This window comes from Chiloscyllium plagiosum, chromosome 9, assembly GCF_004010195.1.
Source record: "Chiloscyllium plagiosum isolate BGI_BamShark_2017 chromosome 9, ASM401019v2, whole genome shotgun sequence".
NCBI lineage: Eukaryota > Metazoa > Chordata > Chondrichthyes > Orectolobiformes > Hemiscylliidae > Chiloscyllium > Chiloscyllium plagiosum.
In genome coordinates this window covers 48,408,918-48,424,121 of record NC_057718.1, presented here as the reverse complement: position 1 = coordinate 48,424,121, position 15,204 = coordinate 48,408,918, and positions in this window count along the sequence as shown.

Below are 15,204 nucleotides of genomic sequence, written 5' to 3'. Positions count from 1 at the left end.
CTCAGCTCCAGGATACCTCTGCAAGAGTTCCTCAGGGTAGTGTCCCAGGCCTAACCATCTTCAACAATGAACCCTCCATCATAAGGTTAGTGGGGGATGTTTTAAATTAGATTAGATTACATTACAGTTTGGAAACAGGCCCTTGTTGATGATTACATAATGTTCAGCACAACTTGCAACTCCTCAGACATTGAAGTAGTAACACAACAAGATCTGGACAATATCCAGGCTTGAGATAAAAAGCAGCAAGTAACATTCATGCCACACTAATGCTCAGCAAAGACTATCTCCAACAAGAGACAAGCTAAAAACTGCCCTTGACATTCAATGGTATTACCATGACTGAATCCTCCACTACCAACAGCCATTATCATTGACCAACTGCACGGAGCATGCATAAACATATTGTGACTACAAGAACAATAAGAAGATAGGAATACTGCAGTGACTAACCTGCTGACTCCGCAATTGTTCACCATGTACAAGGTACAAATGAAGAATGCTATAGAACATTCTCCACTTGTCAGGATGAATGTAGCTCCAACAACACTCAAGGAGCTTGACACTAACCAGGATAAAGCAACCCATCTGGTTGGCAGCAAATCCACAAACATCCATTCCCCCCACTACTGGCTCTCAGAGGCAGGAGTGGGGTGGCATGGTGGCTCAGTAGTTAGCACTGCTGCCTCACAGCATTAGGGACCCAGGTTCAATTACACTCTCGGGCGACCGTGTGGACTTTGTACATTCTCCCCATGTCTGCATGGATTTCCTCCAGATACTCCAGTTTCCTCCCCCAGTCCAAAGATATGCATGTTAGGTGGGTTGGCCATGCTAAATTGCCCATAGTGTCCAGAGATGTGAAAGTTAGGTGGATTAGCCATGGGGAATGTCGGGTTACGGGGATAGGCTGGGGAATGGTGTCTGGGTGGAGATGCTCTTCAGAGGGTCAGTGTGGACTCAATAGGCTGAATGGCCTTCCTCCACACTGTAGGGTTTCTATGAAATGAAATGGCATCCACAAGGTGAACTGCAGAAATTTGCCAAAGATCCTTGGACAGCACCTTCCAAACCCATAAACAGTACCATCGAGGAAGACAAGAGCAGCAGATACTTGGGAATTCCATTACCTGCAAGTTTGTCCTCGAAGCTACTCACCATCCTGACTCGGAAATACATCGCTGTTTCGTATAGTCGCTTGATCAAGGCACAGTTACTGCCTTTGCTGTTTGAATTAATGTGTCGTTGGACATCGGAGTGCATCTGAGAAAATTAACAAACAGTGAAATTCACAACTGATCTTGGAGGAACTGTTGGGCGAAGTTCACAGCACAGAATCAGATAAGTTAATCGTTGTTTTAAGTGTGGCCTACAGAGAATCTGCGGTAGTGAGTAGAGTGGGTTCTTTCTTGATTATATGTTTTTGGAGATATGTCTCTTGATTAAACTTAAAATATAAGCCATAACTATTAATTTAACCTGGGGCAGTGTTTGTAGAGGAATAAGACGGAATTATTTTCTGGGTCTGTAGATTGTGAAGGAGCAAAGATGGCCTTAAATAGAGTGATATGTCAGATGTGGGAGTTTAAAGAGAGTTTAAGGGTTACTGCGGATTATATCTGCCATAAATGCTGTTGGCTGTGAATTTTATCAGATCGAAAGGATCGGGTGGAGAGACAGTTAGAAGCAATGAGGAATTTACAACAGCAACAGTATGTGATGGGTGGCAGTTATAGGAAGGGGGGAAAGTCTCAGATACAGTCTCATCGATGGGTTAACTCCAGGAAAGGTAAGAGAGGTAGGCAGTTAGTGCAGAAGTCTTTTGTGGCTATCCCCATTTCAAACAAGTATGCTGTTTTGGAAAATGTAGGGGGTGATGGATTCTCAGGGGAATGTAGCAGGAACAGCCAAGTATCTGCTATTGAGACTGACTCTAATGCAACGAGGAGTACGTCTGGTTCCAAGAGATCAATTGTGTTAGGGGATTCTCTAGTCTGAGGTACAGACAGATGTTTCTGTGTCCAGCAGCGAAAAAGCAGAATGGTGTGTTGCTTCCCTGGTGCCAGGATCAAGGATGTCTCAGAGAGGGTGCAGAATGTTCTCAAGGGGGGGAGGGGCCAGTAAGAGGTCATTGTACACATTGGAACCAACAACATAGGAAGAGAAAAGGTTGAGATTCTGAAGGGAGATTACAAAGAGATGGCAGAAATTTAAAAAGGAGGTCCTTGAGAGTCGTAATATCTGGATTACTCCCGGTGCTACGAGCTAGTGAGGGCAGGAATAGGAGGAAAGAGCAGATGAATGCATGGCTGAGGAGCTGGTGTATGGGAGAAGGATTCACATTTTTGGGTCATTGGAATCTCTTTTGGGGTAGAAGTGACCTGTACAAGAAGGATAAAAAAAACCTTATAGAGGTTTACAAAATTATGAGGGGCATGGTAGGGTAAATAGGCAAAGTCTTTTCCCTGGGGTCAGGGAGTCCAGAACTAGAGGGTATAGTTTTAGGGTGAGAGGGGAAAGATATAAAAGAGACTTACAGGGCAACTTTTTCACACAGAGGGTGGTATGTGTATGGAAGGAGCTGCCAGAGGAAGTGGTGGAGGCTGGTACAATTGCAATATTTAAGAGGCATTCAGATGGGTATATGAATAGGAAGGGTTTGGAGGGATATGGGCTGGGTGCTGGCAGGTGGGACTAGATTGGGTTGGGATATCTGGTCAGCATGGCCGGGTTGGACCGAAGAGTCTGTTTCCATGCTGTACATCTCTATGACTTTATGAGTCTAAAATCCTGAAATCTCCCCCCTAATGGCATTGTGATCAACTCAGTGCATGGACTGCAGTGTTTCAAGAAAACAGCTCACAACCACCAAGGGCAACTAGGAATGGGCAATAAATATTCCTGAAGAAGGGCTTATGCCCGAAACGTCAATTCTCCTGTTCCCTGGATGCTGCCTGACCTGCTGCGCTTTTCCAGCAACACATTTCCAGCTCTAATCTCCAGCATCTGCAGACCTCACTTTCTCCTCAATAAATATTGACCCAGCTAGCAACATCTTTGTCCCATGAGTGAATTAAAAAACCTGTCATTTGCCCACTCACTCAATAGTATACTTGAGATCTTTAAAAACGTACCTGAATAGACACTGTCAGCTAGTTTCTTAAAAAGGGGGTGTCTCCTCTCTTTCTGCATCTTCTCTCACTCTTGCTGGTCTTGGCTTTGAGCTAAGTCTGCTGTATTTGAGATCAGTAGTTGCAGATGAAAATGAGCATATCACTGGGGCATAGATATCTTCACAGACAGCACAATTCACCCAGCAAATTCAAAACCAAAACCAAGCTAACTTTACAAATACAATACTTTGTTCCTTTTTGAGCAATACACTTCACTGATCTACATTGGCATATAAGTAATCTGAACATTATATTTATAATTTTCAGCCTTTTGTTTGAATTCTTCCGTGGTCATACACACTCCAGTTCTGTAAACACCTCCAGCATGAAAACACTCTGAGGATTCTGCATTCCTCCAATTCTAACATAAGACTCTTTATTTCACCACTGACAGCAGTACCTTCACCACATAAGTCTGAAGCTCAATAATTCCCTCCATAAATCTTTCTACGTCTGCTCCTTTAAAACCATTCTTTGACCATGCTTTGGTCACGCCTCCTAATGTTAGATTTTGTATGATTGACTTCACTCGTGAAATGGCATGGCAGTTTTACTACATTAAGAGTGCTGGATAAATGTAAAACCAATCATTGAATTTTATTGTTCTTTTCTCCATCTTATAAAAACTAAAACTTCTGTGGGAAATGTACAGCAACAGGAGAGACCATTGGTGTTAGATCAGCCACTCCCAGCGAAACTTGCAAAATTATGTGGAAAGGAACTTGAAGCTGGAGTATCAACTACAATAATGCATGCTATGTGGTGTGATTTTTTTTTTAGATGACTAAGCCAATAAGAGGCAGGAGTCCCTAGTTTTCTTATTTTTGTTGGACAATTTACTATTTCTGGAACTGTCACTCAAAAGGTTCCACTGCAGAGATACCATAAGATAGGCACTGCTAGATAATAAATTAGTTTGTTTAACATTATTCTAAATATAGCAAACAAAATAAACTAATACCAATGTATCAACATAGTTTTGATATTTCACAGCCTGATTTCAAGTGTTGTTTTATTGCAAACATAACCCTTCCATTTCCTTGAAAGTAGCAATCCCTGTATCAATGTCTGCAATGGCCGAGTGAACAACTGTGTAACCATTTTAAAGCATGCACTGCTCAGCAGCCAATAGTAAATCATCTCATTGGCCTGGCAATGACCAGCTGATACAGTACTAAAGAAGGATACAGCCTGATACTGTTTGATATAGCCTGATACTGGACTGCAGATGCTGGAGATCAGAGTCAAAACGTATGGCCCCAGAAGAGCACAGCCAGTCAGACAGTATCCAAGGAGCAGAAGAGTTGAAGTTTCAGGCATAAGCTCGGAATGTGAGAGGGGTGTGGGGGCCTGAGACAGCTGAGAGATAAATGGGAGGGGGTCGGTCTAGGGGGAAGGTAGCTATAAATGCGATAGGTGGACGAAGGTGGAGGGTGATGGTGATCGTCAAAGTGGAGTAGATTGGTGGGAAAGAAGATGGACACATAGTACCATGCAAGAGGGTGGTGCTGAATTGGAGGGTTGGATCTGGGATAAGGTGGGGGGAGATTAGGAAACTGATGAAATTGACATTGATTCCGTGTAGTTGGAGGGCCCCAAGGCAGAAGATGAGATGTTCTTCCTCCAGTCGTCAGGTGGCCAGGATTTGGTGGTTGAGCAGGCCCAGGACTTGCATGTCCTTGGCGGAGTGAGAGGAGGAGTTGAAGTGATCAGCCACAGAGCGGTGAGGTTGTTTAGTGCGTGTGTCCCAGAGATATTCTCCGAAACATTCTGCAAGTTGGTGGCCTGTCTCCCCAACATAGAGGAGACCACATCGAGAGCAATGTACACAGTAAGAGGTGTTTGGAGGTACAGGAAAATCTCTGCCAGATATGGAAGGATGCTTTGGGCATGCAAGAAAATCTCTGCTGGATGTGGAAGGATCCTTTGGGGCTGCAGGGAAATCTCTGCTGGATGTGGAAGGATCCTTTGCAAATCTGAAGCCTCATCAATATATTACTGCCGACCAAAAACCTGACTGATTAAATTCAAAATTCTAGCAGGGTTTTTCTGACCAGTAATATTTAATTGAGTTATTAAATGGTACAAAGGTGACATCGCTCCAGAATCAATCATTAATTGCATGATTAACATAGGTACAAACAGGTCACATTATTTGTTATCTACATTTCAATATTTAATCCTTATTGCATGTATTTCCATAAATAAAAGTGTCAAAAATAAATGATAATAGCAGCTGTATATTTGATTTCTTTTATATTCAGTTGTGGAATTTGGTCATCCACTTGCTGTGGGTTGACTCACAATGCCCTCAGAGAGGGAATACCAGGATCTTGACAAAGCAAAAGTGGAGAAATGGCGATATATTTCCAAATCAGGATGATGAGTAGCCTGGAGGGCTACTTGCAGGTGGTGTTGTTCCCATGTATCTGCTGTCCTTGTCCTTTTAGATTGAAGTGGTCATCAGTTTGAAAGGAGCTGTCTGAGAATCTTCGGTGAATGTCTGCAATGCATCTTGTAGATAGTACACACAGTTTGCTATTGAATATCAGTGGTGGAAGAAGTGGATGCTTTTAGGCGTGTTGCTAATCAAGTGGGCTACTTTTCGCTGGATGATGTCAAGCTTTTTGGGCATAGCATCCATGCAAGCAAGTGGAGAGAATTCCATCACACTCCTCATTTATGCCTTGTAGATAAAGGACAGGCTTTGGGGTGTCAGGAGGTGAGTTACTCACCATAATATTGCTAGCCTCTGACTTGTGTTTGTAGCTACTGTGCTTATGTTGCAAATCCAGTTGAGTTTCTGGTTAATGATAACTCCCAGGATGTTGATAGTAGGGGCTTCATTGTCATAGTGTCATAGAGACATCTAGCACGGAAACAGACCATATGGCTCAACTTATCCATGCTAACCAGAAAATTGAACTAGTCTCATTTTCTGTCTTTGGTCCATGTCCCTCTAAACTTTTCCTATCAATGTACCTGTCCAAATGTTTTTTTTTTAATGTTGTAATTGTACTCGCCTGTACAACTTCCTCTGGCAGCTCATTTCATACACGCACTATCCTCAGTGTGAAAAGATGCCCTTCGGGTTCCTTTTAAATCTTTCCTCTCTCACCTTCATCCTATGCCTTCTAGTTTTGGAGTCCCCTACCCTAGAGGAAAGACCTTTTCTCTTCACCTTATCTATACCCCTCATGATTTGATAAACCTTTAAAAGGTCACCCCTCATCGTCCTACATCCCATTGAAGAAAGTCTCAGCCTATCTGGCCTCTTCTTATGACTTGGTAAAACTTTTGTAAATCACTTTTGCTCCCTTTCCAGTTTAATAACATCCTTCCTATAGCAGGGTGGCCAGGATTGTATGCAGTACTCCAAATGTAGCCTTACCAATGCATTGTACTGCCATAACATGATGTCCCAACTCCTGTACTCAGTGCTCTAACCAAAGAAGGCAAGGGCTCACTCCCAAGGGCCCTACCATTAACTGGGTAAGTCCTGCCCTGGTTTGTCTTACCAAATTGCAACACTTTGCATTTATCTTAATTAAACCCCATCTGCAGTTCCTCAGCCTACTGGCCTAGCTGATCAAGATCTCATTGAACTCTTAGATAACCTTCTTCACTGTCCACTATACTACCAATTTTGGTGTCATCCGCAAACTTACTAACCATGTCTCCTAAATTCTCGTCCACATCATTTACATAAAGACGAACAAAAGGGGGACCCAGCACCAATCCTTGTGGCACACCACTGGTCACAGGCCTCCAGACAGAAAAACAATCCTTACCACCATTCTCTGTCTCCTCCCATCAAGTCAAATTTATATCCAATTGACTATCTCTCCCTAGATTCCATATGCTCTAACCTTACTAACCAGTCTACCATGCAGAACCTTGTCAAAGGCCATGGAAACAACTTTTGCCATTCTGCCTTCTTCTACCTTTTGGTCACCTCTTCAAAAAACTCAATCAAGCTAATGAAACATGATTTCCCATGCACAAAGCCATGCTGACTATCCCTAATCAGTCCTTGCCTTTCCAAATACATGGAAATCCTGTCTCTCAGAATCCTCCCCAACAACTGACCCACTTCTGAGGGCAGGCTCATCCATCTGTAGCTCCCTTGTGTTTCCTTACAGCCTTTATTAAGTAATGGCACAACATTAGCACCCTCCAGTCTTCTGACATCTCACCCATGGGTGTCGATGAGACAAATATCTCTGCTAGGTGCCCTGCATCTTATTCCCTGGCTTCCCACAATATCTAGATACACTTAATCTGGTCCCAGGGATTTATCTACCTTTATGCATTTTAAGACCTCCAACACCTCCTCTTCTGTAACAAGGACCTTTTCAAGACGTCACTATTTACTTAGCCAAGTTCCCTAGCTTCCGTGTCTTTCTCCACAGTACTGACATGAAATATTCATTTAGGATCTCATCCTGTGGTTTCACAGATGGCCTCATTGATTTTTAAGGGGCCCTATTCTCTCCCTAGTGACTCTTTTGTCCTTAATATACTTGTAGAATCTCTTTGGATTCTCCTTAACTTTCTTTGCCAAAGTTTTTTTTAGATTAGATTACTTACAGTATGGAAACAGGCCCTTCGGCCCAACAAGTCCACACCGCCCCGCCGAAGCGTAACCCACCCATACCCCTACATTTACCCCTTACCTAACACTATGGACAATTTAGCATGGCCAATTCACCTGACCTGCACATCTTTGGACTGTGGGAGGAAACCGGAGCACCCGGAGGAAACCCACGCACACACGGGGAGAACGTGCAAACTCCACACAGTCAGTCGCCTGAGGCGGGAATTGAACCCGGGTCTCTGGCGCTGTGAGGCAGCAGTGCTAACCACTGTGCCACCGTGCCGCCCAAAAGTTATCTCATGCCACCTTTTTGCCCTCCTAATTTCTGTCTTAAGTGTACTCTTACACCCCCTAAACTCGTCAAAGCATTCACTTGATCACACCTGTCTACTCCTGACATACACCTTCTTCTTTATCTTGATCAGAGCCTCAATGTCTCTCATTATTCAGTCTTCCCTACTCCAGCCTTGTCCTTCACACTAAGACTAACACACTGTCCCTGAACTCTCATTATCTTGCTTTTGAAAGTCTCACATTTGCCACTCATCCCACCTACGAATAGCTTCCCACAAACAACTTTTGAAAGTTCCAGTCTAATACCATCAAAATTGGCCTTGCCCCAATTTAGGACTCTAACTTGTGGATCAGGTCTATAACTATTTTAAAACTAATAGAATTATGGTCACTGTTCTCAAAGTGCTGCACCAGACACCTCACTCATTTGCCCTGCCTTATTTCCCAAGAGGAGTTTGAGTTTTTCAAGTGGACTCATCTACATATTGATTGAGAAAGTTTTCTTGAACACACTTAACAAATTCCTCCCCATCCAAGCCCTCAACACTATGGCAGACCCAGTCTATGTTTGGAAAGTTAAAATCCCCTACTACTACAACCCGATTATTCTTACAGCTATCTGTGATCTCCCTATATAATTGCTCCTCAATTTCCTGCTGACTACTGGGGAGTCTATAGTACAATACCATTAAAATGATCATCACTCCTTATATCTCAGTTTCACCCATATAGCTTCACTGGATGATCCCGCAGTAATATCCTCTCTAAGTACTGTTACAATATTTTCCCTAATCAAAAATGCCAGTCCTTCTTCTGCCTTGCCTCCCCTTCTATCCCTCTTATAGCATCTATAACCCAGAACATTGAGCTGCCAGACCGGTCCATCCCTCAGCCATGTTTCTGTAATATGTATGAGATCCCAGTCCCATGTTCCCAATCATGCCCTGACTTCATCTGCTTTACTTGTCAGGCCTCTTGCACTGATATAAATACAGTTCATCAGTCTTCTCTCATTCTTTACTGTACTTTTGCTTGCATTATCTATTTAACTTGCTCTCTTTAACTTCTGTACCAGCCCCAACCTTCTCTTTTGTTTCACTACTACTTAGGGTCTCACCCTTCTGCCAGATTACTTTAAACCGGATGGTAACACCATTGAATGTCAAGGGCTGGTGATTAGTTTGTCTCTTATTGGTGATGGTCATTGCCTGGCATTTGTGTGGCATGAATACTACTTGACACTTGTCAGTCCAAACCTGAATATTGTCCAGATCTTGTTGCTACTTGAACATGGACTGCTTCAGTATCTGAGGATTATTATTTGCATTATTTGCATATTTTGTGCTTGCACTCCTGTACATAATTGAGGAAGTATTGTATTGTCAAGTGCTGTCCTAAAATGTTAACAGAAGAGATTAATCAGTCAATTGTTTTATTGTTTATGGAACACAACTGTGCAAGGCTGTCACCTTCACTTATATCACAATAGTGAGAGCTCATTGAAGTAACTCACTGTGTACGAAGGATGTTTCCAAGAAATGTGATCAAAATCCTGTAAAGTTATAGTGATCATTGAATTATATTTAATAGAATACATTAGTTACATTTTTGGCAAAGACTGTCATGGAAATATGTCACCTTCACTGTCAGAGGGTCAAAATCCTTGAATTCCATCCCTAATGGTATTGTGGGTGTATCTTCAGCATATGAACTGCGCAGTTAAGAAGGCATCTCACCAACACCTTCTCAAGGGCAACTAGGGACAGGCAATAAATGTGACATCCATGTCTCACATATAATTTTAAAAAACATGCATTATTCTACTCTATAAGTTGATAACAGGTTTTCAACATATATCCAGTATAGAGGCGTATAACTTTGGGAGAGCATGTCAATTAACCTACTTAAATTTAAAATAGCTGTAAACAAATTGAAATCTTGTCTGGGAAATGGTGCCCCCACCTTCTGGCCATAAATTGAATGTAAGCTGCCTCCACAAGCCATCAAAGCTATAACTTATTTTGACATTTGTTTTATTCATTCATGGGGCATGGGCACTGGTGGCTCAGCGAGCATTTAGCACCAATCCTGAGTTGCCCTGGAGAAGGCAGCTCACTGATGTAGTAGCTTCCATCCCTCTGAGTTGGGATATCCCAACCAAAAGAGCTGCTAAGTACAGGGCCAGTAGTTTTTAATTCCCAGCAACTCTACCAGGAGTAGTCTGGACTATTGACCATGTAGCGTATCTGGAGCACAAATAAATGGGGACAGGGTAACATTTATTCACTTGTTTACAAATAAAAATTGCTTCTGCTTAATAAATTTTGACAACACCGTGACTGCAATATTGCAGATCGCTTGAAAAATGGAGACTGTACATGAGGAATTTCTGATTTACAAGTTTGCAATTTCAAAATCTTTGCTTGGGCCAGCTTTTAGTAGTCACTTAAATTGTGTGATCTTTAGAATTTCCATTATCCCTTGAAGGATGTTGAAAATATTTTCAAAGTAGAAATCTGGATGTTTACTTGAGTAATAGTTCAAAAATATAATGGTTTTGAAGTTTTCAGATTCTGCTTTGGCTTTTGTGAGGGTGGGCACTTAGCCAACTCTCTAAAGTGGCCGTTATTTCTGACACAGACTTCCTGCTGAGTATTCCACAGTTGGAAGTTATTTAATAATTGGCAGACCAGCAAACAAGCATTGAGTTTAACAAACAATCCTTGATTTAAAGAGAACAGAGGATATTTCATAACACAAATCATTCAAAAGTGAACTTTGAGGTTGGATTTTCCAGTTAGATTTGCTGGATTTTGGGAAATAAATTAGTCACATCTAAAACTTGGCCAAAGATTAACACAGGTTTGTGCCCATCTCTTTTAACTAAAGGAAACAGCAACTTTTAAAATTTATTGAACTGTTGCAATCAAGACATATAATATGGTGTCATGCACTTCATTTGCCATGATTCGTTGGTTTATTTTTTGCGTGCATAAAATTTACAATGTTGCTAGATATCTGAAGTAAACAGAAGAGAATATGAACAGCCCAGCCCCAACATTTATAGCAATATTTTAAAGATTGTTTTGGATGTTTTTTTGTGGTTGCCAGCTGTTTCAGTAACTGGCTATGTGCCATTTTTCCACTACCATTTTAAAGAGGACAGAATGGGTTTTCCATTGGGTATCCTTTTATTTGGAAAAAGAATGAAAAATGGTGACGTAGCAGAGTGACCACAGCATTCATAAAACAGCACCCCCATACCCAAATAGATAGTTAGCATTACTTGTACTTCTCTGTTAGAGAAGCAGTTCCTAAAGAGGCTTCAATTTACAAGGAATTTATTATTTGCTTATATATCACATATTGCATCTGGACCTACAACTGTTGAGGCCACAGGGGCAGCACTGTCAGCAACTGATAAGCTCACTGATGTTCTTCTAATCTATTTCAGACCAGGAACACGGGTGAGATTAAAAATCAACAAGGCACAAATGCATTAAGCACGTTGTGGACTACGAATGACAACATCACAGTGCACTGTAGTTTACCAGTGTGCCAATGTTCCCATAAATTCTACTCTGGAGTAGAGTGGTGCTGGAAAAGCACAGCAGTTCAGGCAGCATCCAAGAAGCAGGAAAATCGACGTTTCAGGCAAAAGCCCTTCATCAGGAATAGAGCTGTATACCTGATGAAGGGCTTTTGCCTGAAACGTTGATTTTACGGCTCCTCGGATGCTGCCTGAACTGCTGTGCTTTTCCAGCACCACTAATCCAGAATCTGGTTTCCAGCATCTGCAGTCATTGTTTTTCCCACAGATTCTAACAAATTACAGATTGAATCCACATGGCCATACATGATGTTGTGCTCAATGTTGTTCTTTCAATCTCAGTCATGATTCAGTTGATAGTGATCTAATGTCTGATTGAGAAAGCTAAGTGTTCATGTTACAGTCCATCATTTGGGCACAAAAATCAAGGCTGACTGTTAGAGGTGCCATTTTTCAGGTGAAAAATTGAACTGAGGTCCTGTCAGGTGCATGTCAAAGATCCTGTTGAACTATTTTGGAATCCAGGGAGACCTGGCAAATTGGGAACACAATTGGCTTGATGGTAGAAAACAGAGGGTAATGATGGAAGGATAGGCAAAAGTGAGGACTGCAGACGCTGGAGATTAGAGTCAAGAGTGTGGTGCTGGAAAAGCGCAGCAGGTCAGGCAGCATTCGAGGAGCAGGAAAATCGATGTTTCAGGCAAAAGCCCTTCATCACAGCAAAAGCCATTCCTGATGAAGAGCTTTTGCCCATAATGTCGGTTTTCCTGCTCCTCAGATGCTGCCTGACCTGCTGTGCTTTTCCAGCACCACACTCTGCACTCTAACAGTGGAAGAATGCTTGTCAGATTGGCGGCCTGTGACTTGTACTGTGCCTCCATGTCGTTTCTGGGCCATTTGCCATTTATCATTCATACCAATGATTTGGATGAGAATGTACAAGACATGATTAATAAATTTACATATGACACTAAAATATGCGGTTTTAAAGATGGTGAAGAAATTAGAAATTGCAGCACAAACTTCTTCAGCTGGTGAAGTGGGCTGAGAAATGGCAAATGGAGTTTGAAATAGATACATGTGAGGTGTTGCAATTTGGAAAGTCAAATCAAGGTGGGAGTTTCATTGTGAATGTTAAGGCTTTAAGGAGTGTAACGGAACAGATGGACCTTGGAATTCAGATGCATGGTTCTCTGAAAGTGGAGTCATGGGTGGACTGGGCAGTGAAGGAGGCTTTCAGCACACAGGCCTTCATCAGTCAGGGCATTGAGTTTGGAATTTGAGAAATTAGATTGCAGTTGTACAGGACGCTGGTGAGGCCGCACTTAGAGTCATAGAGTCACAGAGATGTACAGCACGGAAACAGACCCTTCAGTCCAACTTGTCCATGCCGAACAGATATCCCAACCCAATCTAGTCCCACCTGCCAGCACCTGGCCCATATCTCTCCAAACCCTTCCTATTCATATACCCATTCAAATGCCTCTTAAATGTTGCAATTGTACCAGTCTCCACCACTTCCTCTGGCAGCTCATTCCATACACGTACCACCCTTAGTTCTCTTTTATATCTTTCCCATCTCACCTTAAACGTATGCCCTCTAGTTCTGGACTCCTCCACCCCAGGGAAGAGACTTTGTCTATTTATCCTATCTATGCCCCTTACGATGTTATAAACCTGTGTAAGGTCATCCCTGTATTGTGTTCAGTTTCGGTCACCTTGTTGTTGGAAGGATGTTATTAAACTGGAAAGAGTGCAGAAGAAATTTACAAGGATGTTGCCAGGACTCAAGAATCTGACTTATAGGGGGGTGGGTTTGGACAAGCCAGGACTTTTTTCTTTAGAGCTTAGAAGACTGAGGGGTCATCTTATAGAAGTGTAAAAGATCATGAGAGGCATGGATAAGGTGAATGTGCTCAGTCTTTTTCTCAGGCTTGGAGAAGGCATCAGTTTAAGATAAGAGGGGAAAGAATAAATGGGAACTTGAGGGGCATTTTCTTTACACAGAGGGTGGTATGCATTTGGAATGAGCTGCCAGCGGTACTGGTTGAGGTGAGAACATTAATCATATTTAAAAGGCATTTGGAGTAATGCATGGATAGGAAAGGTTTAGAAGGCTATAGGCCAAGTGCAGGCAAATGGGGTTAGTGTGCATGGACATTTTGGTCAGCATTGAAGAGGGAGATGGCCTGGGACATTAGGGTGACATTAGGCACATGGACACACAAGATGGCCGCTGAGCCATCAGTTGGCCAACTTGACACACAAGATGACCGCTGAATTACACTGCTGTCTCACAGCGCCAGAGACCCGGGTTCAATTCCCACCTCAGACGACTCTCTGTGTGGAGTTTGCACATTCTCCCTGTGTCTGTGTGGGTTTCCTCCAGGTGCTCCGGTTTCCTCCCACAATCCAAATGATGTGCAGGTCAGGTGAATTGGCCATGCTAAATCACCCATAGTGTTAGGTGAAGGGGTAAATGTAGGGGAATGGATCTGGGTGGGTTGCGCTTCGGCGGGTCGGTGTGGACTTGTTGGGCCGAAGGGCCTGTTTCCACACTGTAAGTAATCTATTCTAATATGGAGAGAAACAGCAGAGCAAATACAGACACTGCCTGTGGCCACCAGAATGCCAGCACAATGCACTCACAACCCAGTTGCTTAATTTAAGGTAGGTGGGGGAGAGAATACACATGAGTAACGAACACTGCCCGCCGAAATGTCTGGGTCCAGCCCACACTGCCTATAGAAATGCTAACAGCTTAATACAGAATGCTAATAGCCAGGGCTGCAGTAATCGTCCTTCTCAGGAAGAGCGATTAGCGCCCATTACTACTGCAATAGATTTTCGTGCAGACATTAATACTAACAATGTCTATACTGAAACTGACTATGAAATTAACAAAGGCTGCACTGGAATTGACAAAGACTGTATCAAAGCTATCAACGATTTAGCAATGATTACCATAAACAAACCATGTTACAAAGACAGTAATCTCATCACTGACCTATTGTATCACAAGGTGTATAAAAGTTTCTTGACATGTGCTCCAGTTCGAGAGAAGACTCACAGCGGACCACTGTGCTGTTGGTGTCTTTCTCTCCCCAGAGCTCTGGTATTTCCTTGTGCAATAGACTCTGTCATTGAACTCCATTTCTGACTCCCAGACTGGTGTTTTTCACCACAACAGAATGGACCAGTTTGGGCCAAAGGACCTGTCTCCATGCTGTTGGATTCTATGACTCTAAGAATAGAAATAAGAAAGACCCTAAGAATAGGGTACAAAGTTAAAAATCACACAACACCAGGTCACAGTCCAACAGGTTTAATTGGAAGCACACTAGCTTTCAGAGCGTCGCTCCTTCATCAGGTGATCATTGTGCTTCCAATTAAACCTGTTGGACTATAACCTGGTGTTGTGTGATTTTTAACTTTGTACTCCCCAATCCAACACCAGAATCTCCAAATGTAGAATAAGGTAGTTATCCTTGATGCCTTGGCTAATGTTCATCCTTCAATTAATATCAGACAAATAATTATCGGGTCATTTTCACATTGTTCTTTGTGGGAGCTTACATTGTGTGGATTGG